The sequence below is a fragment of the Eumetopias jubatus genome, unplaced genomic scaffold, assembly GCF_037043125.1.
Source record: "Eumetopias jubatus isolate StellerSeaLion01/CBP00866 unplaced genomic scaffold, mEumJub1_p1.0 scaffold_15, whole genome shotgun sequence".
NCBI classification, from domain to species: domain Eukaryota; kingdom Metazoa; phylum Chordata; class Mammalia; order Carnivora; family Otariidae; genus Eumetopias; species Eumetopias jubatus.
In genome coordinates this window covers 22,933,932-22,959,800 of record NW_028274821.1, presented here as the reverse complement: position 1 = coordinate 22,959,800, position 25,869 = coordinate 22,933,932, and the positions used below count along the sequence as shown (strand labels likewise).

Here is a 25,869-nt window from a genome sequence, read left to right as displayed (position 1 = left end):
TGATAACCCTGGACAAGAAGGTACAAGTGTGGTAGTGAAAGAGGTCGTAGACATCTGGTTTTTTGTTTTGGCACTGAACGGTCATGAGTCTGTCCCAAAGACTACCTCGGGTGCTCTCTAGGACACTCACCCCATTTTTGAGTCCCAGTCTCAAGTGGAGTTGCCTTCCCTCCAAAACCCTATTGTAAGTGTGGGTACGAGTGCAGTCTTGGCTGAAAAAAAGCATTCCGTGGAGTTCCATGATAAGCCCCCAAACATCTGTACCCTGGTACGCAGTCGAGAACTCACCTCTGGTTCATAAGTTGCACATCTTCTGGAGAAGATCTACCACGGCTCCACTGAGGCCATGAATATGAGAGGTGGCACCTCCATCCTACCCATACTGAAAGCAGTATCTTACAGATTGCCATCAAGCATGGATGGAAGGAAGGCACCAAGATCACCAAAGGCGACGCCATGCCTGACCGCCTGCAGATATTGTTGGAGTGCTCAAGGAGCAGCCCCATGCCTCTTTGGTATAAGGCATCAGTAGGCTGTGCCGTGGTGGTGCCTGGATCAGACCGAGGAAGGAGGGGAGCAGGACAGGGTCATGATAAGGGGATGAGTAGACATAAACCTTTGTTCCACCAGCAAGGTCACTCTTTCACCTTTTCATTTCTTCAAAGGTGTCTTACCCTGGCAGGTGGTAGCTGCCTGGTCAACATTCCTGCCACTAACAGCTACGTGATGCTTCTGTTCTGCATTTGTTCTGCAAAAAACGTCATCAGTCGGGCAGCCTGAAGAAATGCCCAGCGAAGGGAAGCACTTCCAGTGGGAAACCTCAATGTCGAGTTTAGCGTGACTCACATGACAGATTCTTAAGCAGCATCTATGCGGTTCTTCTACCCTACCCCAACCAGCCCAAGATCAGCTGGGACAACACCCTCCCCCAAACACTCCCATTCAGAGTTCACCCACCTGTGGGATCCTCGGATCACTGACTGCTACATAATGATTAAGCTACTGTGTAGTAACAGTGAAGAAAAAACAGTGGCTTAATCATTATTTTCTGAAAACTATACCTGTCTTTGATCCTAGAACACTTGCTCTAAAGGGTATAAAACATTCAGTGAGGGCAAAGGTGTGAGCTACTATACATTTTCAGTAAGGCTAAGCTAAAGGGCAGGAGACAGAGCTCATCTCCTCAAACTTCATCAGAGAGGAAATGGGCTTTGGGGGTCTTGCGGGGCACATGGTATCTAGTTCTCAAGAGCTCCAGGAGACTGGTCACCTTTTAGAAGCCAAAGGAAGCAATCAGTAACAGCCGAACCGAGTTACCCGAAAGCCATGCCCCCAGTACAGTACACAGAACAGACATCGCTATTATTAGAGCAATATTTATTGGAGAGAATCAATATTCCTCACAAGGGATTATTTTGGGGTGGGAAATATCCCCCCGTGGAAATTCTGGAGAAGGGTTTTCTGTCTAAATAGTAGAGGCAGATCTCTGAACACAGTGCCTCCAGCAGTGGTGAGAGTGGCCGGAGGCCCCTGGCCAGCTTGATGCCTGCAGGTGGCATGTGGGTGGGGTGCAGGCTCCCTGTGGGGCATGGATAGGGGATGCAGTCGCTGGTCCTTAAATGCCACAGCTTTCTGGGGCTGTCTGTCCTTGTCTCTGATCTGTCTAATATTTCCAGTATGGCCCTGGACAGGCTGTGCCTGAGCCTGCACTTGTGCTTTCTGCTGAGTTTTCCCATACTTGGTTGGGAAGGGAATGGGCTGTTGAGGGCAGGTGCTATCTATTGCATGCCAACGCCCCATTTTCTCCTCTAGGAACGTCCCATCTGTCACGATTTTCCGAGCTTCCGTTGCCCCAGTAAAGGCAGTTCTACCTTTAAGTAGGCCTCTGCTTTCCACAGATGATCGGGGGCTGCCCTTTTCCTGGGAGTTTTCTTGCCTCTTGCATTTTATCCCTGGCTTAAGCCATTGCAAAAAACGCTTCATTTTTTTTCTGCAATGGCTTTCAGAAGGAGGCTGACCCTTCTGTGAAACGCTTTCAGGAGGCGGCTGACCGTTCTGTGATAGGGTCTGGGAAGGCTTGCTTCCCGGCTTTTCCAATAGCACGTCCTGAGTAGGGAACCTCTTGTTCAATGCCACATTCTCAGTAGGGAAACTGTTCCTTTTAGGTTGGGATGTCCCCAGTCCTGCATCCCCTCCACCAAGCTCTTGTGCCTTGGAGCCTGGAGGGCTCATGGTCACCGCAGCTGGTGGGAGATTCTTATTCTGGCACTTCTGTAAGACATGCTTACGGACCCCAGGCTCCTGCTGTTGTTCCACATTAATTCCTGTGTCCTCTGTATGGACATGCAGCACCTGAGAAGCTCCCATGTCCCCACTGGACACACCCTGGGCATGAGTCAGTGAGGCCTTGTAAGTCAAACTATCTGAGGCAGGGGGCAGGCCAGTGTGGTGGGCTTGCGCCCGGCTATGCTCTCTCTCCTCCAATTTAAACTTTAACTCACACAAGAGTTGTTGTTTAAGCTTTGATGATTTAGGATCTTGGGGAATTGATATGTTTGTTGGGGGGCTTTTAATGGGGATGGTAGTTTTGGCTTTATTAACATTCACCTTTATGATTTGGGAGCTTACTGGCTTGCTGGTTGTCAAGATATTACATTGTGATTGATGAGCATCAAGTTCCTTGACCCTGAATATCACCCTGGACACTGTGGGCACAAAGACAGGTTCTAGATTCTTTTTGCCCTGTTGCATCCCTCCTCTACCTCCAGAATTTGCACTCTTATCCTTTGGCTCATGTCCGGCCCCAGCTTCCCTTGCAGGCAGCTTTGGGGGCCATCTGTTGCCTATGGTGTCATGTTTGACAGGTGTAAGAGTCTGTGTGCCATCCTTAATCTTCTGAACATCCTCTGCTAACTCATGGTTGATGTCAGAGGGTGATTGCCTCAGACTTCTCTGTTCTTCCTTGCCCACAGTTGAGGCGGCAGGGAGAGGACGATCCAGGATGCAGGCTGAATTTGCTGTTCCCACTTTGTCTCCATGGAGAGATTTAGAGCTTCCTCTGAGGGAGTTGAAGCCCCCAGGTTTAGAATTTAGCTCAGAAATCAGGTTGGTTGAGGAGGAAAAGCTAGAATGGGAAGTGTCCTTTATCAATTTAAAGAGCTCTATGGATTCAAGGACCCTGGAGGGAAGGCCCTGTGTCATCATCATACGAAACCTTTTAATATGGGCTTCCAGCATCTGTTGTGCACTAGATTCAAGAAAGGGAAGCTCCCGGAAGGTGTTCAGGGAGTAGTCCTGAACCTCTGATGGTGGCAAACTTCTGTGTTTTATTTCAGTGTGGGAGTTCTCAAAAAGAAGCGACGTCTGCTTCATAGTATGCCATGAATTATGCACAGGCCCGGGGAGCTGACCCTCATTAATTTCCTCACACTTTTTGCTCAAATGAATTTTCAAGACATTTTCAAATTGTCTCCGACCTATAGTCTCCACAGACACTGTTGAGTTTTTCTCTGATGGTCTCCTAAGTTCTTTTTCAGAATCATACCCCATATCATTACCTGAAGAGCTCTCTGGGTCACTCAACAGATAATCTTTTGGGCCATTCTCTGGGTTGTGTCGCTGATCCTTCTCCAGATCATCATTGTCCTTCTCCAGGTCATCGTCCTCCAGCTGACTCATTTCTGAGTCCCCCTCATCGCTTTCAGATTCGCTCGATTTACTCTCACTCTTAGAGATCCATGTGCGTCCATGATAGCGCTGCAAGTTAGGTGTCTCTGAAAAAATACTCGGACCCATCAGTGATAGAGACTTACAGATCCTACGGGACAGGCCCCACTGGTGTCGGATGAGCCTCTTTCGAAGGTGACGCTCTAGTTTTGTTCGAAGCTCATCGGTGAGAGGAAACTGTCCAGGAAGGATAGAGATTGCAACACGGGCCTGGGAGGCCTGGTGAGTAAGAGGTTTAGGAGCTGAAGGACCGAAGTCCTCCTGGGATCTTTGGACAACAGTGGGTAAACCCCACACAGTTTCCTGTTCCTTCTGCAACACGTTCCATTCCAGATGTTGCATTTCATTTGGTATGAGAGACTCTGATTCCATCTCAGGTCTGTGCAAACACACTCCACAGACCTTAACCTGGGTTCGAGGACCAGATGACAGGATGGGGAGTGGGGACTGAAGGTGGGCCTGGGGCTGGACCTGAGGGATAGGTAGGGGCTGGGGTTGGGGCAAGGACAGAGGAAGAGGATGGGGAACTACCGGGGATTCCTGCTCTGTGGAGGCATTCGAGACTCTGTTAAAAATTAAGATGGAGGAACAATTATCTAAGACATGGGCAACAGAGAACAAGGACTCACTATGCAGAGTTGGGAGACCCCAGAAGAACTGGATAGGGGTTTGCTGTAAATGGCCCTCCTTCAAGGTGGTTGTAGGATATGGGGGCTGCCGATGCACATGCAGCTCCTTTGATTGATCTTTGCTGCTCCAGAAAGGAAGGGAAACTTCCAAGTCATGTTTTTCGGCAATTGTTTGTTTTGGAACAGAACTCTTTTTCATTTCCTTCCACATCCAGAAGTCACTCCTCTTTCGGACTTGTTCCTCTAGGAGTGCCAAGCCATCGGGGCTGAGAAGTGAGAGGTTAGCAGGCTCCACAAGCTTGGCTGCAGGGTCTCCCCCGGAAGAAGCCTCTGAAGAATGGAGGGCCAGAAACTCTTGATGGAAATCATATGGAGCCAAGGTTGAAGGGAAGAAGTCTTTGGCATGAGTTTGCCACGAAGGGAAGTCTAAAATTGACAATCTGGAGGGGTTAAAGCCTGTGATTGTTGGGACATAAGTAGACAACCCACCAGAGCTATCTGGAGATGAGATCTCTGGAACAGCCTTCATTGAGATGGAAATCGATTTAGGTTGAGTCATAGTTAAACTGCAGTCCGGTGGTGGCGAAACAGACAGGGTTGGTGGTGCATTATGCCAAGCAAAGGTCTCAGTGGGATTTACCATCTGGGACAACTCCGGTAAGGGGTTGACATCTTGGGAAAGGGCAGAGTCCAGACAGAAGATGGTATTTAGAGACAAAGTGGCCTCTGGATGGACAACAGGATCCACTGTCTGAGCATGATTTGGTGGGATTGGAGGAAAGGCAAGGGACTGGGGTGGGAAACTGTCCTTTGGGAATTCGGAATGCAAGGGAGGAAAAGACTCTGGTGGCAAAGAGCCACCCGGTGGTGAGGGTGGAAAAAAGTCAGCCAAGGGGGTCACTGGGTTAGGTGAGAAGGTGGAGGCAGGTGGTGGGGAAGGCTCAGGCAGAGAAGCTGATATTAGGTCTCCTGGAGGGACTGCTGAGGAGTCAGGGGAGAGAGTGAACGATGAGGAAGTCACAGGGGCTGTGGAAGCCAAGGGAGTAGCATCTTCCAGGGCCTCCGGGAACAGCAGCCGATTGATCTCAGCAGTTGTTCTATTACACACCTCACAGGAGGGGTCTGGGCATAGCGGTTGATGAAAGGAGATGGTATCATGATGCTCTCTCTTTTCCAATTTAAACTTTAACTCACACAAGAGTTGTTGTTTAAGCTTTGATGATTTAGGATCTTGGGGAATTGATATGTTTGGTGGGGGGCTTTTAATGGGGATGGTAGTTTTGGCTTTATTAACATTCACCTTTATGATTTGGGAGCTTACTGGCTTGCTGGTTGTCAAGATATCAGATTGTGATTGATGAGCATCAAGTTCCTTGACCCTGAATATCACCCTGGACACTGTGGGCACAAAGACAGGTTCTAGATTCTTTTTGCCCTGTTGCATTCCTCCTCTACCTCTAGAATTTGCACTCTTATCCTTTGGCTCATGTCCGGCCCCAGCTTGCCTTGCAGGCAGCTTTGGGGGCCATCTGTTGCCTATGGTGTCATGTTTGACAGGTGTTAGAGTCTGTGTGCCATCCTTAATCTTCTGAACATCCTCTGCAAACTCATGGTTGATATCAGAGGGTGATTGCCTCAGAATTTTCTGTTCTTAAGAGTCACAAAGGTTTTTGGGGGGTCGGGGGGAATTGAAGACAATGTGTCCACAGCCCCTCCCCCACCCACTATCCCAGAAGACCCCTTCACCCCTCCTAGGTCTTTCAGGTCTCTCTGCCCTACCCTGCCATCCTATTTCCTATACCTATATTCCTATATGCTACCTTAATGAAATTTTCTGCTTGTTCCATCTATAGCCCATATATTACCTGGGTCCCCCTTTACTGTCTGGAGACCTTGACTTGGGTCTTACCAGTTCCTCTGCCTTGAAAGTTCTCAAAACTACCTGGAATTTTTGCTTGTACCCTGACATTTACCCTCAGGATCACATATGTCCTCAAATCCATCTTTCCTATAGAATGTGTTTGTCTGGGGCACCTGGGTGGCTTAGTCAGTTAAGCATCTGCCTTCGGCTCAGGTCATGATCCCAGGGTCCTGGGATGGAGCCCCACATGGGGCTCCCTGCTCAGCGGGGAGCCTGCTTCTCCCTCTCCCTCTGCCTGCAGCCCCCCTGCTTCTGCTCTCTCTGTCAAATAAATAAAATCTTTTTAAAAAATGTTTTTGCCTTACATGAGCCCAGATATAGACCTTAAAGTTCTTTCACACTTATTTAGTTTTATCCATGTTGCATAGCACATTGCAGTTTTTGTTTTATTCAGCCTTTAGTATCTTCAGTCAGAGAGGCTGACTCAATCAAAATCAATAATGCATTATTCAATATTCCCAAAACTAAAACCAGTAAAAAATAAATGTAAATAATTAAACCTTCAAGTGGTCTTGGAGGTAAGTCTGTAGCACTTACTTTCCTGAAGTAAATGAAACTAAACTGCATAAAAAGTCTGGGGACATGCTACACACACACACACACACACACACACACACACACACACACACCCTTTGACAAAAAAAATCCAGTGTTTTTCAAATTGAAGAATAAAGTGTTTTCTCCTTTTATTTCACTCTTTCATAAAATTTTGACCCCAGTTCTTACTCTACCTAAAATATAGACTATTTGTGTTCTGTACACTAATTCCCTATGAGGTGTACAAATCTCAGTGACTTGTGGCACTGTAACAGAAGTACCATAGACTGGGTGGTTTAAACAACACATATTTTTCATAGTTCTGGAGGATAAGAAGTCCAAGATCAAGGCACAAAGGAGACTCAGTGTCTGTTGAGCCCTACCTCTTGGCTCACAGGCAGGTCCCTACAACCTCACGTGGCAGAAAAAGTGGGTGAGAGGTTTCTGGGATCTCTTTTCTAAGGGTACGAATCTCATTTATGAGAGCCCCACCCTCATGACCTAATCACCTCCCAAAGTCCCCATCTCCTCATATCATCACATTGGGATTAGGGTTTCAACATATGAATTTGGGGAGGAGCACAAACAGTTCATAAACTCCCCAAAGGCCGGGATAGGTTACAGTGTGCTAAGCCAATGATCCCCTGAGGCCTCTGGTGGCCAAGGGTAGTCTTGAAGAGCCTCATCTGATGGCCCTTGTGGGCCTTGCATATCTTTTCCTGAGAGTACCTTGCCATGAAAAAGGGTTGAGAAGCTCCATCCTATATAATCATCCCCACATATGTTTCAAACTGTGACATTTTTCCAGGCTCCTTTTGTTAGGTTTAAATAATCCCAATATTTCCCTCCACTCTTCCTACATCTTCTTTTCTAAACTCTTTATCTTCATGACAGCTCTCCTCTGAATGGCCTCCTAACTTCTCACGTCTTTCTTAAACTGTGATGCCCTTTATTTGACACCCCTGGCCTAGCACTGTTAACTCATCCTCTGTGAAAGGGTAGGACAGCCTTCACCCTGGCCCAGCAGAGTCTCCTTTCAATTATGCAGGAACAGGTAACCTGCCCGGAAGATCAAATCTGCCAAGAGCACCACTTCCTCCTCATCCTGACATGCAGTCCCAGCCACATTTTCCTTTAATATTTACTTTTAGAAGCCAAGAGATGCAAACATCTGTAAGTCCTGGTCTCTGTCCTTAAGGGCCTCATGGTGCTGTTCTAGGGAAAAGCCCTCTACAGGCCGAGAGTCACATGTGTAACAGGACAGGTGTCCTGCTGCATTTGTGAATTGCCAGGTGATCTCTGGAACACAGGAGCAAAGTGACAGGTACTATGGGTCGCAAATGCTCAAACACATCATGCTCCTTAGAAAAGGCAACTCTGCATGTCCAACCTCTCCAATTTTCTGATACAAATTAATGGTTCTTTGAGAAGATAGTCAAAGAATGTCTTTTCTCCTTATGCACATTCATGTGCCTTGAGTTAAAAGTTTTTTCAGAACCTGGTAGAAGTTCCTTCAAAATTTAAAGGAACAAGATATTTAAGGTATATATATATAATCTCACCAAAAATAACCTCCACTGATATTCAGTAGGGGTGGTTCACAGCACTTATCTTCTCTACACTAAAATCAAGTATAAATGATTTGCTAATTTTTAAAGAAGTTTACTGGGAGCAACCTCACAATCACCCCATGATGTGAGCAGGACAGGTATTATTGTGACCCTATTATGAAAGAACAAAACTGAAGCTCAGAGAGGGTAAGTGACTTCTCTAGATCACTCAGTTGTAAGTAGCAGAGCACTGACAATGAAATCCCCACTGTTCTCAACACCTCTATTTTAAACAATAAGTGATTTCTTAAAAATCACCCTAGTCCTAAAATTAAAGCAGTTGTGTGGCTAAAAATATCCACTTTGTCCATTAAATGCTGGCAAGTTTGTGAAGAAAAGAAAAGTTCTTTTTGTTATTCTGTCACCCCTTTGGGTACCTTTTCCTTTTCACACTTGGCACCAATGTCTTTACAGGTTTTCTCTACTGCCCTCTGAAAACCTGCTTTCAAGAGCCATATTACGTATGACTCTCAGTAAGGTATAAGTGAATAAGAAAAGTTTAAAATGCCATCCTTCTCAGGAATACATCTCACACAGTTTACATACATCTAATCCCTAAGCTTATAATAAAGCTTTCACATGAGCAACTCAGGCAGCCAGGAGGAGGCAGAGATGGCTTTTGGTGGAGTGAGATCTTTTCACAACCCCAGCTGACCTGTGTCACCACATAAGTCTGGTCCTGGATTTTATACTGCACTTGGTCGTACTGTCTTCAAGGAGGAGTATTTTCCAAAAGCTCTAGTAGAATAATACTCTTCTATTTGAAGAGACTCCATATAGGTAAGTCTAGATACGCCATTGGTTTAAGATTCTCATATGTCCTCCGTTTTCTAGGGACAGTCCTCAATGCTCTCTCATTCCCATCCTCATCACTGTCCCTGGGATGAGCCACACGGGGAAAGCTATTTTCAGGATAACAAAAGACCTGAAGAACAGATTCTGGGGCAAAATTCCTTTTAAAGTATATTGAAAACAGTAACGAGCTGTAAGATGTCTCTCATTCATTCACACACCAAACTTACTGAACTCTATATGTAGTATTTCTAATAGAAATAACAAAACAAGCTATTGCCTCAGCCCCTGAGCAGGTCATAGTTTAGTGAGACCTGCAAACAACTAAAATAAAGTGATATGAACTGTAAAGGAAGTAGGAATAAGAACACAATGTAAACACAGATTAAGGAGTAATTAATTCTTCTGCCAGGAAGGAGAAGAGAGAAGGGTCAGGGAAAAATTTATAGCTGGTGCCAACTGAGATGAGCTTTGTGAGGTATTCAGGACTCCTTCCTCTCCCTCGCCCTCTTGTCCGCCTCTTCTTCTTTCTGTAGACTTTATTTTTTAGAGTAGTTTTAGATTCACAGCAAAACGGCAGAAAGTACAGAGTTCCCATATGTCCCTCTGCCTCCCTATCACACACACAACTTCCCCTGCTCTCAATATCCAGAACCAGCATGGGGCATTTATTACAGTCAGTGGACCTACAATGACACACATCATTCTCACTCAAAGTCATAGTTTACGTTAGAGTTGACTCGTGGCATTTTATATTCTATGGGTTTGAACAAATGTATAATGACATGTATCCTCCATTATAGTATCATACAGTGTAGTGTCACTACCCTAAAAATCCTCTATGCTCTGCCTGTTTAACCCATCTTGCCCCATCATCCCTGGCAACCACTGATATTTTTACTGTCTTCAGAGTTTTTTCCAGAACGTCATCTAGTTGGAATCCTACAGTGTGTAGCCTTTTTCAGATTTGCTTCTTTCACTTCATGATATGCATTTAAGGCTCATCCATGTCTTTTCATGACTTAATGGCTCATTCCTTTTTAGCACTGGGTAATATCCATTCTTTGGATGTACCACAGTTGATTTGTCCATTCACCTATTGAAGGACATCTTGGCTGCTTCCCAGTTTTGGCAACTATGAATAAGGCTCCTATACATTTTCTTTTTTTTTAGACCACTTTATTGAGACTTAATTCACATACCATATAATTCACCCCTTAAAAGTGTGCAATTCAGCGGCTTTTAGTGTATTCACAGTGTTGTGCATTCATCACCACAATCAACTTTAGAACATTTTCATTATTCTAAAAAGGAACTCTTCCCCATAGGCTTCATTCACCCTTCAGTCTTCTCATTCCTCCTGCTCCCACCCTAGGTTACCACTAATCTACTTTGTCTACTGACTTGTCAATTCTGGATGTTTCATATGAATGGAATCCTACAATATATGGCCTTTTGTATCTGCCTTCTTTCACTTAGCATACTGTTTCAAGGTTCGTCCGGGTTGTAACATGTATCGATAACTTCTTTCTTTTTATGGCAATTCATATTCCCTTATATAGATATACCATGTTGTATTTATACATTGATCAGCTGAATATTTGGGTTGTTTCTACTCTTTGGCTTTTATGAATAAATCCGCTATTTCTGTACATGCTTTGGTGTGAATGTATGTTTTCATCTCTTGCTTATTCATTTTTATAGTAACTAAAGTTATACTTTGTCTAAGCATGCTGCTTTCTGAGATTTGCTTAGTAAAACCGTATTAGATTCCCTATGAAATGAGATCTCTGGGGTCTCAATGCAACTTTTATCAAATGTCTGGGTGCATCAATTTGCCCTCCTGCCAACACTTGCAAAATTAGCCCTTGAATCAGCAGGAATGATGGTGATGCGTAATGTTTCAGAATAATGGACACCTTATGTTCTCAAGGTTCTATTCTTAGAAAGTCAGAAAAGGGTGTGGGAAGAGTAAGTGCAGTCCAGCCAGAGGGAACATGAGCGAACCTAGAACATATATAAAAATACATGTCTGGTCACGCTAAACACGGTACGTGCCTGAGGATGAGAGTAGCAAAAAATTGGGCTGAAAAAGTAGAAGGGGAATCAACGGTGGAAGACTTTAAGTGACAGTTTAAGGAAACTTGAACTTTGTACTGAGGGCAGTGGGAAGCTTCATAACCAGAAGAATGGCATACTCTGTTTCAGAAAGATGACTGGCAAAAGAGAAACTAGTTGAGAGTTCATGAAGAAATATGCCAGTTAATCACGGTATCACATAAGACCCCCCTGCAGATGAGAGCCAACCAGATGAATTCTGGCTTGCTTAATTTTAATTTTAATTTTAATTTATTGGCTTATATTTCTCTGCAATATAGGAGTAGATCCGGGTTCTGACTCACTATCCCTTGGTTCTGCTTTCTCAGTGTTGACTCATTCCCAAGCCGCTTCTCTTGTGGTCCCAAGATGGCATCCAGCCAGGAAAAACAGACAACTGTTGCCCCAGTGTTCTCAACTAAAGTCCCAATATTCAGGTGAATGGCACCAGCTCAGGTCATAAGAACACTCCTGAGATAATTACCGGTAACTGGAGAATACTACTGGCCTGGTCTTAGCCAGTGCACTCAAAGTGTGGTCCATGGACCAGCACTTGTTTCCACATGGTTATTACCTTCTGCAACAAGTGTAGACATTGAGGATGATAGACATTTCTATTACAATCTGACAGAGTAATTGAGTCTAATAATTAAAACTGAGACTTGTATTTTGTTTGTCATTGTTTTTTGTGTCATTTTATTAAGTGATTCATTTGTACTGCATTTTGTGCAAGTATCAGCCCACGGTGGATGGGGGAGTGGGAGAGGAAGCAAACTGGTCCTTCACCACAGAAAGTCTGAGAAACGAATGTACATGCTCCACTGTGGAGTCTGGGAGTGAGTCAGCATTCTGGAAGCACACTGGGAGACTTTGGGAAGATCTTTCCCTCATGCCATGAGAGGGGGCAAAAGTAAAAGTCCACTATAATTGTGAGACTTAATTTGGAGAAGGAGAAGGAAGGATACTCCCAGAATTACTTCAGCTCTTTCATTTTCTCATGCTTTCTTCCACATTGACCTGCCCTTATTCAGAGTCCCTGGTAAGAATTTACTCTGCATAAGCTCTGGATATGGCCATTTTTATAGGCTAAACATTACATATACATTCACCTACCCTCCCCATTGGAACTTTGATGACTAGAATCAAAGCATTTGAATGGCTCTCCTAACCCATTAAGAGAAAAACAACTTTGAGCAAGACTAGCACAAGGTAATTACTAAGCTGAGCTGAATTCATTTGCCATGCTCTTGGCACTGAGGTATGGAAACTCCAGAGCCCTATAAGAGGTCTAAAGGAAAAAAAAATGTTCAAGACAAATTTCAGCGATCTCAGCTTCTCATTAAAAATACATTTTAGAAAATTGTTTTAGGTTAACTTGCTAGGGCAGTTGTATGGCAAGAAAAAGTGTGCAGCAATTTGGCAAACTGCAGCTTTCATTTCTCTTTTAAAATAAAATGGAAACAATAAAAATACAATTAAAAATAAAATTAAAAAAAACATAATCTGAAAGAGAATTTTGATTCTTTTTTTAATTAAAGCTCTGCAATTAAAGTTTTGCTGGAGAGCAACCTGTGTTCTTCATCTCCCTGTCCACAAAGGGCTAATACAGGTCCAGCATTTGAGATGTCTGCTACACTCAGAGCAGGAAATGGCTTTGGAGAACCTTCTAGTCTGGCTTTCTCATTTTACAAATTGGAAACTGAGGTCATGGCAGGTTTACTTCTTCTCTCCTTAGTCCTCTCTTTCATTCATGTGTGTGCATTTGTGTATATGAGTGCGTGGATGTATATGTGCATTTTCTCTCAGAAGGCTTGGAAACTTGGAGTCTGCACAGTTTTAACATAATTCAGACACTCAATATGGGACTTCTTTCTTTCCAGGGTCCTAACTTACCTTCTAGTATGAAGGTGGGGGGTTCAATAAGAACCAAATTTTATCCTGTGCTGCCTCAAAATGTGCAATTTTTGCCTAAGTAAAGTTTACAAACAATAGAAATTTTTTTGTGTGAAAATCTAATGGAAATCTAGTGCATGCCTTCATTCCATCTGCAATAAAATAAACTGAATGTAATGTTCCTTCATGACCCAAGCTTAGTCTAATAAAAAGCTGTGGTACTCCAGAGGAGCAGGTGTATTCCAGGATATAGACACAAAGGCACACTGGCCCCAAAAGCTACCATCATTTAAAAAAAAAAAAAAAATCCATCACTTACAATTTAGTGGATTACTTCTTTTTCATATAAATGTAGTGGTTGTTTATCAACTACATACACAGTGCAAAACCAACCTATGACAGAATGACCTTTAGCAGGGCACAGGACTACCCTTAAGGGTTAATGCAGTTTAGGTCAGCCCTGGGGTGGGGGGGTGAGGGAGGGAACTGTAAGGAGGAAATGGAACAGAACTCATGTGTGGCGGGTACTTAATATGTGCCCCAAACTTTCACTCATTTCATTTCTTAACTATCCTGTGAAGGAAGAAATATTTTTCTCATTTTACAGATAACAGAACTGAGGCCCCGAAAGACTAAATAACTTGCCCCAGGCCACAGAGCAAAAAGCTAAAAAGTGAGGCTATGACCCAAGCTTGCTGTGGTTCCAGGCTTGCATCTTCCCTCCGCACCATGCTGTCCGAGACAGCAGAGTCCCTGGGCCTTGGTCCTTGATGCTTCTCCATTATGTTTTTGTGATATAACAAATGGTTATGTTTTGTGATAGAACAAACCAGCCTAAAACTTCCTGGCTTAAAACAATGGCCATTTTATTTGCTCACAATTCTGTAATCTGGGCCGGGCTCAGCCAGATGACTCTTCTGTTGACCTTGCCAATGGTCGCTCTATGGATTTCGGTCAGCAGGGGCCTGGGCTTGGCTGGGCACTGAATAGCTGGGCTTTTCTCCCATGGCCTCTCGACAAAGTGCCAGCAGAGTAACAGAATCCTTATAAAGCAGATCGGGACTCAGAGCCCAGAAGCAGAACTTCTTAAGTCTTCCTATATAGACATAAGAAGGTGTACAGCATCACTCCACCACTTCTAGTCAGTCAGAATGAGTCACGGGCCCTATTCCAATTCAAAGAGCGAGGACTACACAAGGGCAAATACAGGGAGATGTGATCACTGGGGGCCAGCAGTGTAATGGGTCACCATTAACACTGAAGTTTCCTGTGTTTTCTGTTTCTTATACTTTTATGTCCAGTTTTTCTCTCTTCTCCTGTAAGTTTCTCCACTTGTTCCTACCAGTTCTCAGTTTCCCTGCATTGTAACTGGCCTTCCTTAGTCCGCTGCAGAGGATTCCTTTCCTTCACATCTGGGAACTGACTGATCACATCATGTCAACTCTGTTCTACAGGTCGTCCATCTTTGCAGCTCAGGTGTTCTATTGTTGGAGAGTCCTTTGCTTTTTGGTTGCTGTTTTGCTTTGCTCTTGCACCCAGCCCCAAAGCTAGAAGAATAGTTTAAAGGAAAAAAGACTTCCCTGAATCGAGAAGCAACTTAAGTGGATACACTTCAATGCTTTGCCCTTATAAATAAAATCTAGAACTTGTGATCTTTAGTTTTACCTGCAAGAAGGCAAGATGTCCGGTTCAATGGCCAAGTCAACAAATTGATGTTTACCATGTTTTACATGCCTTAAATTTCAAATCTCAGCCATCATTCACCAGGGCAGAGAAAGAAGAGAGGGCTGCAGGAGTCAGATAATTCCCAGCATTACAATTCTGGTTCACAGCAGTTTGCTTCTTACCTATGGCCAAGATGAGATCAGATTACATTTCCATTGAATCATTCAACCTGTCTGATCACTGCTTTCTGCTGTCAGGAGAGATTCAAGAGTACCAAGAATTAACCAGAGCCAGGAGAACAGGCTGTTCAGATACTACCAGCATGAGAAGGGCAAAGGAAATGAGAAAAAGAAATTTTAAAACACCCCAGGTGAAGATCCTTGCAGAAGGGATCATGGGTTTCCATTTGAAGTCCTGGGGAATTAATATGAAAGTTAAAAGTTGAAATGTGAATTACCCTTCAAGAGTTTCTAAATTCTTTCACTGACAATATTTATCATTGTTTCTTTAATTCTGCTCCCTGAGGCCAGTCTTTGGATCCTTGATTGTTGGATTACACCTAGACCAGACATTTAGGTGCAAAAATGAAAGGAATTAAATTCAATTTGGCTATTTATACGTCTAAATTGCTCAAGTTAAGAGGGCAATGGAGATAAAATGTCTTCATTATTATTTTAGATTAATTCATTGACTGAAATCTGATCTGTGGTCTATAGTCACAAACATCAAAAGTTGATTGAAAATGTTCATAAATTCATACAGAATGAATTATACCCGAATTCATTATAAACCGCATAATGACTTACACAAAATCCAATTAACATTCTATGAAACTTCTGGAGAATTTGACTAGATTCTGATGTTCTCAGGAAGAAAAATAAGTTTATCACAGAAAATCTTGAAGAAAGCATATGAGATGGGACTAGCCACACTACATATTTAAATATAAGGCCATATCATATCATTAAAGTAATTTAATAATGAAAGAAACAATGTATAGATACAGAAAACAGACCAGAGCTAGTCCGGAAATTGATTTGGATCCATATAAGAATTTGCTAGAAAATAAAAATGACATCACCAAAAAGGAACTTGTACATGAGTAACTGAGTAGGAATTTAAGGAAAATAAAATTAGTCTAGATGCATCCCTCATAGGGTACAAAAAAATAAGCCCCAGATACATCAAAAAGTTAAATATTTAAAGTTATCTTTTTCCAAATGCCCAAACAAGGTGTTAGACCTGTGAATTTAAGACCCAGGATGAGGGGCGCCAGGGTGGCTCAAGTCATGATCCCGGGGTCATGAGCATCTTGCCTTCAGCTCAGGTCATGATCCCCGGGTCCTGGGATCGAGTCCCACATGGGGTTCCGTGCTCAGTGGGGAGCCTGCTTCTCCCTCTCCCTCTGCTCTCTCTCTCTCTTTCAGATAAATAAATAAATAAATAAATAAATAAATAAATAAATAAATAAATAAATATCTCAAAAAAAAAAAAAACCAGATGACTTTCTGAGCTTAAAATCCTTTTAAGAAATCATAAAGGAAAAGACCCAACTACTAAGATTACATAAAATTTAAAACTTCTATTTGTTGGGGGGGAAAAAAAGGCACAAACAACTACTTTTTAAAAAGCAGACTGGGAAAATTACATTTGCGAAATTTGGCAAAAAGTTAGCATCTTTAGAAAAGGCATGATTTTACTACTATAACAGGAGAGAACATTTTCATATTTATTATTTGTTGGTGAATATTTTCTGTCCATGGCCTTTGTTCAAGGCAGCAGAATTAATCTCCTTAAAACCCCATTTTCTGGGGTGCCTGGGTGGCTCAGTCGTTAAGCGTCTGCCTTCGGCTCAGGTCATGATCCCAGGGTCCTGGGATCGAGTCCCACATCGGGCTCCCTGCTCGGCGGGGAGCCTGCTTCTCCCTCTCCCTCTCCCCCTGCTTGTTCCCTCTCTCTCTCTCTGTCAAATAAACAAATAAATAAAATCTTTATAAAAAAAACCATTTCCTTATGACATTTCCTTGTGACAAGAGTATAGCAATTCGGTCACTTACCATTCTCTGACCTCAGCCATTTTAGTACATATATACTCGACATATCCCTATACCATCTGCACACAAAATTTATTTAATAATTTTCTTTAAATCAACTCTCACTTAAATAAACTTTGTTCTAGCCAATAATTTCTGTGACATCATTGTTAGATGTTAAAATTTAAATCAGTAAACCTCGAGCAAAGCAAATGATCTGACCCTCCACAATGTGGGTGAGCCTCATCCAACCTGGTGAAGGACTTGAGAGAAAAGAATGAGGTCCCCTGAAGAAGGAATTCTGCCTCCGGACTGCCGTAGGATTCAAGATTGCAACATCAGCTCCTGCTACAATTTCCAGCCTGATCACCTGCCCCGCAAATTTTGAACTTGCCAACTTCCACACTCACAAGAGCTGACTCCTTAAAAAAAATGCCCACCCTTACCTCTGTGTGTGTGTGTGTGTGTGTGTGTGTGTGTGTGTGTGTGTGTACATCTCTATCCTATTGGTTCTGTTTCTCTGGAGAACCCTAATACCCTTACCAGCCTTCGGAAGCACTGACTTTCCAAATTGCATTCAAATGTCTTGGCCTAGATGCCCATGCTTACCTCAATCTAGCTCTTCCTTCTGATTCCATGTTCATTTCATGTGACTTCGCAGTGTGTACTCCTCGTTACTAAAGCTGGTCACCTCAAATCTTTATTTGTGCTCCGCATTCTGCCGAGAATGCCTTGCTTTGCCTGCCAGTCCTTCCCCGTTCCTACCTTTGGGGCCTGGATACATTTCCACATGAGGAGCTGAGGAAGAAAATAAAAGGCGGAATGAGATCCTTGCACCTAGAAATATGCAAAACCAGCTTTGGCAAGTAAGGTTTCATCTTGTGTGCCAATTCTGACCAATTGGTGGCAGTTACTTGGAACGTTTTAGGAAGGATTCGGAGGCTGTGTCTGTCAGAAAGCATTCAGGGATCTATTAGGGATGTCTGACAGTAGAAGGGCCAGGGTGGTAATAAACTTCCTACGTAACTGCCACCTCTGGCTTGGTTATTAAAGGAAACTGGCCAAGAGTATTTTCCTGGGCCTTTTCCAATTGCCTATTCAAACAAGGTATTAGATCTATAAATTTTTTTTTACAAAAACTAATCTACATTTACATATGTAGAGAAAGTCAACAAGAGCATTGAAACAAAGGAAGGAGTACAGAGAACAGGCTACATTTGCCTCCCAAACATCTCCTTTTTCACAGAGTACCGAATGTTAAGACAGAATATGCCTGCTGGGGCGAGTGCTTTTGGGAATACAAACAACCCAAGATGTCAGTTTAGCTATTCCTTGATCATGCTGCCCAGCAGCTGAATACTGGGACCTCCTCATAAATGCCTTTGCCCCAGTTCTCTTGAGGCAGCAAAAGTTGCATTGGTCCCTCCCCCACATCCCTGCCTTCCCATCCCTGAATTGCTGAAATGAGAACAGGAGCAACCCTGTTCAGCACACCAAGATCAGAGTAATCGATACAGATCTTCCTGAAAGTGAACCCAAAACTGTCCTAGTAGAAAATCACCCTATGCCTGGTTTTCAGTGGCTCTTTCCCATAGTCTTTAAGGTTGGGGTGGGGGAAGCATGATTATTTATGCAGCTGCATTAGGTTACTTTCATTCATTCTGGACTTGAGCACTTCTTTACAACAGGACAGTGTCATAGGCACTAAAGATACAAAGAGAAATCGTATTTGGTCTCTGCTTTCAGGGAGCTCCTAGCATAACTGATAGTCAAAGAATATTCAGAAACATTATCTTAGACCAAGGTCAGCAAACTTTTTCTGTAAGATAATAAATGTTTTCAGCACTGCAGGTCATGTGTTCCCTGTTGCGACTGCTCAACAGTGCTCAGTTGTAATACAAAAACAGTCATAGACAGTACTTAAATAGATCGTCATGGCTATGTTCCAATAAAAATTTGTCTACAGAAAAAGGCTGCTGGCCAGATTTGGCCTTTAGTTTGCTAATCACTGCCTCAGACTTATTGGGCAAATTAGGACCTGAGATGAACATCTCTCAGAGGAAAGGGTAAAAAAAAAAAAAAAAGTGGATCCGTTTTTGATTAGTGTGGTTGCTTGAGTAATCAGAACCTTATTCTTTGATGGTGATTCTTAAAAATTTATTAAAACTCCAAATAAGATCTATGGCATCTCCTGTGAATATGTGAAGAAAATAAAGCAGTTACATTTAATAACTTAAGAATGGCTTTATTCACTTAAAAATATTTTTAATTCAAGATTTGCCATAGTCGTAATTCATTTAATGAGGTACAATTGCCAAACATGAAAATGATGTTGTAGAAATCCACAGGGCAGAGTGGAGAAAGCCCTAAAGGGAAATAAGAAGAGTGAATGTGCGTGGTGGAAATGTGTCCCCATCATGCACAGAGTTCTCAATTTTTCAAATCATCATGGAATATTCTGGAAAAACCACCCTTGCCCCAAAACATCAACAAAGGTTTCCTTTCTCGTTTGAGTTCCTCCCTCCCCCCACCCACAGCAACTAGAAATTAATTGAGCAATGGGGCAAATAAAGAAGTCTGGAAAAAATCTGAGGGAAGATCAGAAAGTACACTTAATATTAGAACACTGATGTTCTAATGAAATCCTGGCCTTACAAAAGAACTTGTTTCTAAGAAGTTGATTTGAGAACTCCATTGAATCACAAAGGCTTTGGGTAGATGATGCCACCAGCTCAGCTAGTATGACAAAGCAACTCATCTCCCAAAGTCCATCGCACTTTTCCTCATTGATATCATTAAACTTCATAGTGTCCGAAAGATTAGGAAGAAAAGTACTCTTTGTTTTACTGTGAAACCAACGTCCAGACAGATTCAGCTTCGGTCAGTGGCACAATCACCGCCATCATTCACAAAACGACTTCCGTTTCTAGAGGCGACCACAGAAGCAAAACTGAGGAAGTAGACTTAGTTTTCACATCACTGATGCCCCTGCTCTCCCCTGATACATAATTCCCTTTATATTTAAATCCCCATCAAACTATCCCAAAGATGTCTGCTGATAAATATTAATATACTTTTTACTCCCAATTAGGTATTTATCTACATTTTCAAAAAGGACTCTTTTAAAGTCCAAAGCATCATTACAGCTCTAGCACTGATTCTTAATGGCAAAACCCCAAGCATCATCAGTAATAAAATGACTTTATTAAGCAAGGGAAACAGGTTCTTCTCAAACTAATGCTGACTAGTTTCCTGCGCACTTACGAAACGGTCTTCGTGGATTAAGACTGTAGTGGGTAACTGGCTGTCCGTTCACCATATCAAACATGTTTCTCCCAATTTAAACACAAATGTTATGTCATTTTAAGCTATCCAGTGGATCTAGTTAACTAAATTTCTCTCTAAGTGTGGTTACAAAAAGCCTCAACTCTCAAGATTGTGAAATAAAACAAGAAACACACATCTCTTGGTCACCCACTCTATTTATTGTATGGTGCCAGAGGCTAGGAACACTAAGAAATGTAAGACAGGATTCCTCTCCTGAAGTAGTCCGCATGGTCAAAACAAAAATAAATAGTAAAACAAATCACCATTTGATAGGTATAAATCCCTACAAAACTGCAATTATACACGTGCCAAACTACTCAGGTTTCTTTTTACTGGTTTCCCACTGCATTTAGAATAAAGACACAACTTCTCAACAGGGCTGATGAAAACTCTTAACCTCTAGGTGACAGTCTTTTCTCAGGCTGTGGGTCCACTTGCTCTCTCTGCTCCACACATACCATCCATCCTTCAGTCCCTTGTTCTTACCATACTCTCTCCCACCCCAGGGCCTTTAAACAGGCTTTTTTCCTGAGCCTGAAAGGTTCTTCACTCTGCTTTCTCCCTGGATAATTCCTTTTCATTATCAGCACTTAGATCAGTTTTCACCCCCCACCCCCCATTATGTTCTTTCATTGCCCCCATATGCCTACCCTTGGTATTTTCATTGTAGCAAATCGTCTATTCATTTCATAATTACTGTATTAATAGATTTCTCTCACTTCAAAGCTCCATGAAGGCGAGGATGATGTATATTTTTAGCTTATCACTGAATCACTCATGCTTAGCATATAATAGGGGTCCAACAGATATTTGTCTGAATAAATGGGTAAACAAATAAATGAACATCTGGACTTAGATAAATAAACTAATCCATATTTTTATTTGATAATAATCATTTAATATATAATTATTAAAGCCTAAAGTTCACTCAGCAAATACTCATAAAATTCCTACTCTGTACCTGGCACTCTGCTAGACACTGGAATGTAAATATGAAGACACTGTCCCTCTCCAAGCTGCCTACTGAGAGAGACAAAAGTAAACAGATCATTACAACCTAACATACGTTACAGGTAAGAGAAATCCAGCATGTCATGAGAACACAGAGACAAGAAATAACTCTGCCTAAGGAAGCTGAGGAAGACTCCTAAGGAAGTGACATCTGAGCTCTTGAAGAAGAAACAGAAAGAAGTGCAATGGCAAACTAGTGAGAGAAGGCATTCTATGCAGAAAATGGAACATGAGGGGTGCCTGGGTGGCTCAGTTGGTTATGCATCCAACTCTTGATTTGGGCTCAGGGTTGTGAGATCAAGCCCTGGGGTGAGCTCTGCACTGGGCGTGGAGCCTGCTTGAGATTTTCTCTCTCCCTCTCCCTCTGCCCCTCACCCCCACCCCAAAAAAAGAAAAAAAAGAAAATGGAACATGAAAAAGGTCAAAAGATTTGAAGAGGTTGAGATAGGCATGGAAAGGCAAATCATTTGGTACCACTGTGACTGCAATGTATGGAATGGGAATGACTTGAATTCAGGTGGAGACTCCAGGCTGAGGTCCAGTGACAAGCATGAGAATCTGAGCTAAGAACAACCTGCCCAAGTGGGACTGAATGAAAGTTGGTGGCACGTACAGAACAGAGGTTGGAAAAAGACTAAGAGAGGGAAAGATACCTCCATGGGAACAATGGGGGATATTTGGGAATCAGGGACCTCCTGACTGGAATTGCCTTTTCAAAATCACACTTCCTAGGGCAGTGTTTCCCACACTTCCCTAACGATAACAGTCACATAGCTATTAAAATATGTATTCTAAGGACCTATCCCAACCCCTCTGAATCAGCAGCCCCAAAGGAAAAGACTGGAAATCTGAACATTGAGCTAACACCTCAGGTCAATCTTATTATCCGGGAAGCCTGAGAAACTTCTATTCCACCTTCAAGTAAGGCTCACCACTTTTTTCCCTAGCACTGTCCATTGGCCTATCAGGGGTGTGGCTGTCCAAGAAAATATCAATGCCAATTAACAACAAAATGACCCTTGTTTCCAATTTAACAATAAAATATGCGTTGGCACAGGAAAAATACAAGTATAGTCACTATCTTATTAGGAGAATCGCACAGTCTCCTGAAGAAAAAGTTCAATTATGCCCAAAAGACAGAGAAACTAGACTCTGTGCAGGAGGAAGAAAGCCCCTGAACTTCTCCCATTAGTGCAATGGCTGTGGGTGATGTCTTGGGTCTCCAAATTCACTTGCTTCTCCCCAAGTGACTAACAAATCACCAGTTGAGGCCTGAAGAGTTGTGCAACCAACTGCAGAACAACTCAAGTTCTTTCAACATTTAGTTTGTTCAGCTTTTCACCAACAGAGGATGGAGAAAAGATACTTACTACATAGCACAGCCTTGTCGGAGTTTATCACACCCCTATAGCAGAAAACAAAATAAAAACAAAACGTTTTCTATGCTATTGAGGTATCAGTGTTGAGAATATGAGGCGGCCATACTGTAATCAAGGATGCCAGCCCTTCATCTAGCCCCACACTTCCTGTGGCGAGCTGGGTCACTGCTTGACTATGACTGCAGATATAAATGGACACTTGGGGGTTGCATGTTTTTTCTTTTTTTTTTAATTTAAATTTTAGTTAGTGAACATACAGTGCAATATTGTTTTCTGGAGTAAAATTCAGTTATTCATCACTTACAACACCCATAATGCTCATCACAACAAGTGCCCTCCTTAATCCCCATCTCCCATCTGGCCCATCCCCCACCCACCTCCCTCCATCAACCCTCAGTTTGTTCTCTGTCATTAAGAGTCTCATGGTTTGTTTCCCTCTCTCCTTTTTTTTCTTTTCCCCCTTCCCATATGCACGAACCTTTTCTAATGGAGAGCTTTTGCCCTTTTGGGAATCCAGCTGGGTAACTGCCTCCAACCCCAGAACTCACTGAAAAGTTAGGCAGTAGAATCTCTGGTTGTTGATACAATTTCCTTGACGGTTTTAGTTAAATAATTTCACAGCTCTATGCCTCAGTTTTGCCACCCACAACTCATTGCAAATGCTTTTTAACCTGTATCACATAATACTATAAACGTGAAAGATGTTTTTAAGAGTTTGCTTGACAGTATATCAAAATTATTTGTTGTCATCAAGCCATATTTAAATGGCAGCCTTTTGTTCCCATGGGCAAATATGTATAATCTGCTGTGTTTCTCATTTTTAAATTAGAGTCAGTGATCCTGAATTTACAGTAGGCTCCCCATTTGAGGCAACACAAATTGCAGGGAGGGGAAAGGTTTGTTCAAAAGCAGAACCTAAGAGGTGAATACTGCTATGTCTATATGTCATCTTTCTTCCCTAATGACATTTGAAAGTAAGATAGGATGCTCTTAATAAAAGATGACTTGCTTTCCAAAATGTCCTGCTGATTTGGTAAAAGAGGATCTGGAGAAGGAGAGCAATGACAGTTGGGAGGGAAAAAGAGTAATTCCTACAAATTTCTACAAATACCAGAAATCGCACTGGGTAGGCCAGTGGATTTAAATGAGAATCCCAGGAAAAACTGAGCATTGCTTCATAAATGGCCATCTCTAATTTTATGGATCTAATATCCAGTCACAAAATGATCCATGGGGTTTTCCAAGATTTCTTGCCCTTTGGTCCACAGTGGAATTTCTCAAAGTATGTTTTCAATGGATGATGATTATGAATTATATGGAAAAAGTAAAATAGGAGGGTCATGTTCAGAACCCATGTATATATAGACACTTGATTATGGCAAAAATGAAACTACAGGGAGTGGGGAAAGAATGGTCATCATAATAAATGGTGCTAGAACACATTTTCTCCATAAGGGAGAAAATGATATTGCATCTACGGCATTAGAGTAAAAAAAAAAGAAATCACCCTGCATATTTGACATCTCATATATAGAGCAGTGCTTCTCAAAGTGTGGTTTATAGACCACTTGCATTCAGGTCACTGGTGTGATAATATACAGATTCTCTAGATTACCATAGACCTGCTGATTCTCTAGGAATGAAACCTAAGAATCTGTATTTTTATCAAACTCCCCTAGATCACTTTTAGCACACTAAAGCTTGAATTTCACCAGCAGAGTCTTTGGCCGTTATAGAAACAACCATCTGAATCCAGGGTCTGCCACTTATGGGCAAATTAATGAATCTGTCTAAAAGCAGTTTTCTTATCAGTAAAGTGGTGATAACACTAACCTCACAGATAGGTTGCAATGATTAAGTGAGATACTGGATTTACAGTGCTTAGCACAGTCTTAGTTCATAGTAAACACTCAGTAAATGTTAGTTACTTCCCACGTCCAGTAAACCTACCAGAAATGAAGAGTTTTCAGTCACTAACAAAAATCTTCAATTATAAAATTATAGTTTGGTGCTGGTAAGACGGTATATAAAGCACATACCTTTATCATATGTATTAACAGGTAAGTGGTGAGTATTTGGTCTTGAGAACTTATTTGGAGGTACTACTTGGAGAACATAGCTATTCATTCAGATACCCCCACCTAAGAAGTCACAGTCCCATCCAAAGATGCAACTTTAGAATTTGTGTATGTGATGCAGGGACAAACATCTACCCAGTGACCCTGACGAGCTAAGTCACCTTGGTCATCAATTCAATGACAGATTAACTTATTTGGCAAAGGTTTACTGGAAGATTATGATGTCCCAGGCCCTGTAGCAGATGCTGAGCATTAAGAAGAAAATGATACAGTCCTTGCCCTCCAGTAGCATCTAGTTTGTGAATATTCCAGCATGTCATATTCATCCTTGCATATATTGAACAGTATTTCTCAACCAATTTTTGTTGTTGTTGTCAAACAGCGAGAAGATTGGAAAAGCCTAGTTTTATGGGCAGGGTATTTATGGCTGAATCAGGGATAAAAGAAAGCTATTAAACAATAAATGCACCTAGCTCCCTCTCCTCCTGTCCCCAAAGCAAACGCTTTTCTTTGGAACTTTGAAAACATGGCCAGATTTTCTTCCAGCATCCAGCACTACTGATGAGAAATGTGCCACATGGAGGAATGAAGGGAACTACCCTGGGGCAGTAAAAGCTACCTTAGCACCCTCTCTAGCCGGTACATCTCTCTGCTTGCTCTTCAGCACCGAGACACTAATGGTCAATGCAGGAAAGAAAGAGCCACTTCAGGGAAGAAAAGGCAAAGAAAGCAGGAGTCTGGGCTCCACTGTGCCCAGACAGTCCTAACCAGGGACACCTGAGATTCAGAAAAGACATTCTGCAGAGACAGTACATACTAGTTTCTTAGGGCTGCTGTAACAAAGCTCAACACATTGGGTGCCTTACACAACAGGAATTTATTCTTTTACCGCTCTGTAGGCTGAGAAAGTCAACAGCAAGGTATCAGCAGGGCCATGCTCCCTCCGAATGGTCCAGGGAAGAATCTGTTCCCTACCTCTCCCCTAGCTTCCTGGTGTTCCTTGGCTTGTAGCTATGTCACTCCAATCTCTGCCTCCAACTTCCCATTCGCCGCCTTCCCTCCGTGTCCTCTCTTCTTATAAGGACACCAGTCCTTGGGTGAAAGGCTCACCCGAATCTAGGATGTTCCTCTAAATTTAACTAATTATATCTCCAAAGACCCTATTTCTCAA

At 42.5% G+C, this 25,869-nt stretch overlaps 1 long non-coding RNA gene and 1 pseudogene across 1 annotated transcript in view; both read right to left on the bottom strand.

The window, feature by feature from the left end:
• Positions 1 to 1,410: 1,410 nt before the first annotated feature.
• On the bottom strand, positions 1,411 to 5,799 carry LOC114201428 (spermatogenesis-associated protein 31D4 pseudogene; annotated as a pseudogene).
• Positions 5,800 to 14,054: 8,255 nt separating this feature from the next.
• The window catches only part of LOC114201435 (uncharacterized), a 170,806-nt gene continuing 158,991 nt past the window's right edge, over positions 14,055 to 25,869 (bottom strand). Inside the window, exons 2-3 of the long non-coding RNA XR_003607640.2 lie at positions 17,513 to 17,701; positions 14,055 to 15,052 (exon numbers count right to left, since the gene is read on the bottom strand). This is a non-coding gene — a long non-coding RNA (uncharacterized LOC114201435). The remainder of the gene's footprint in view (positions 15,053 to 17,512; positions 17,702 to 25,869) is intronic.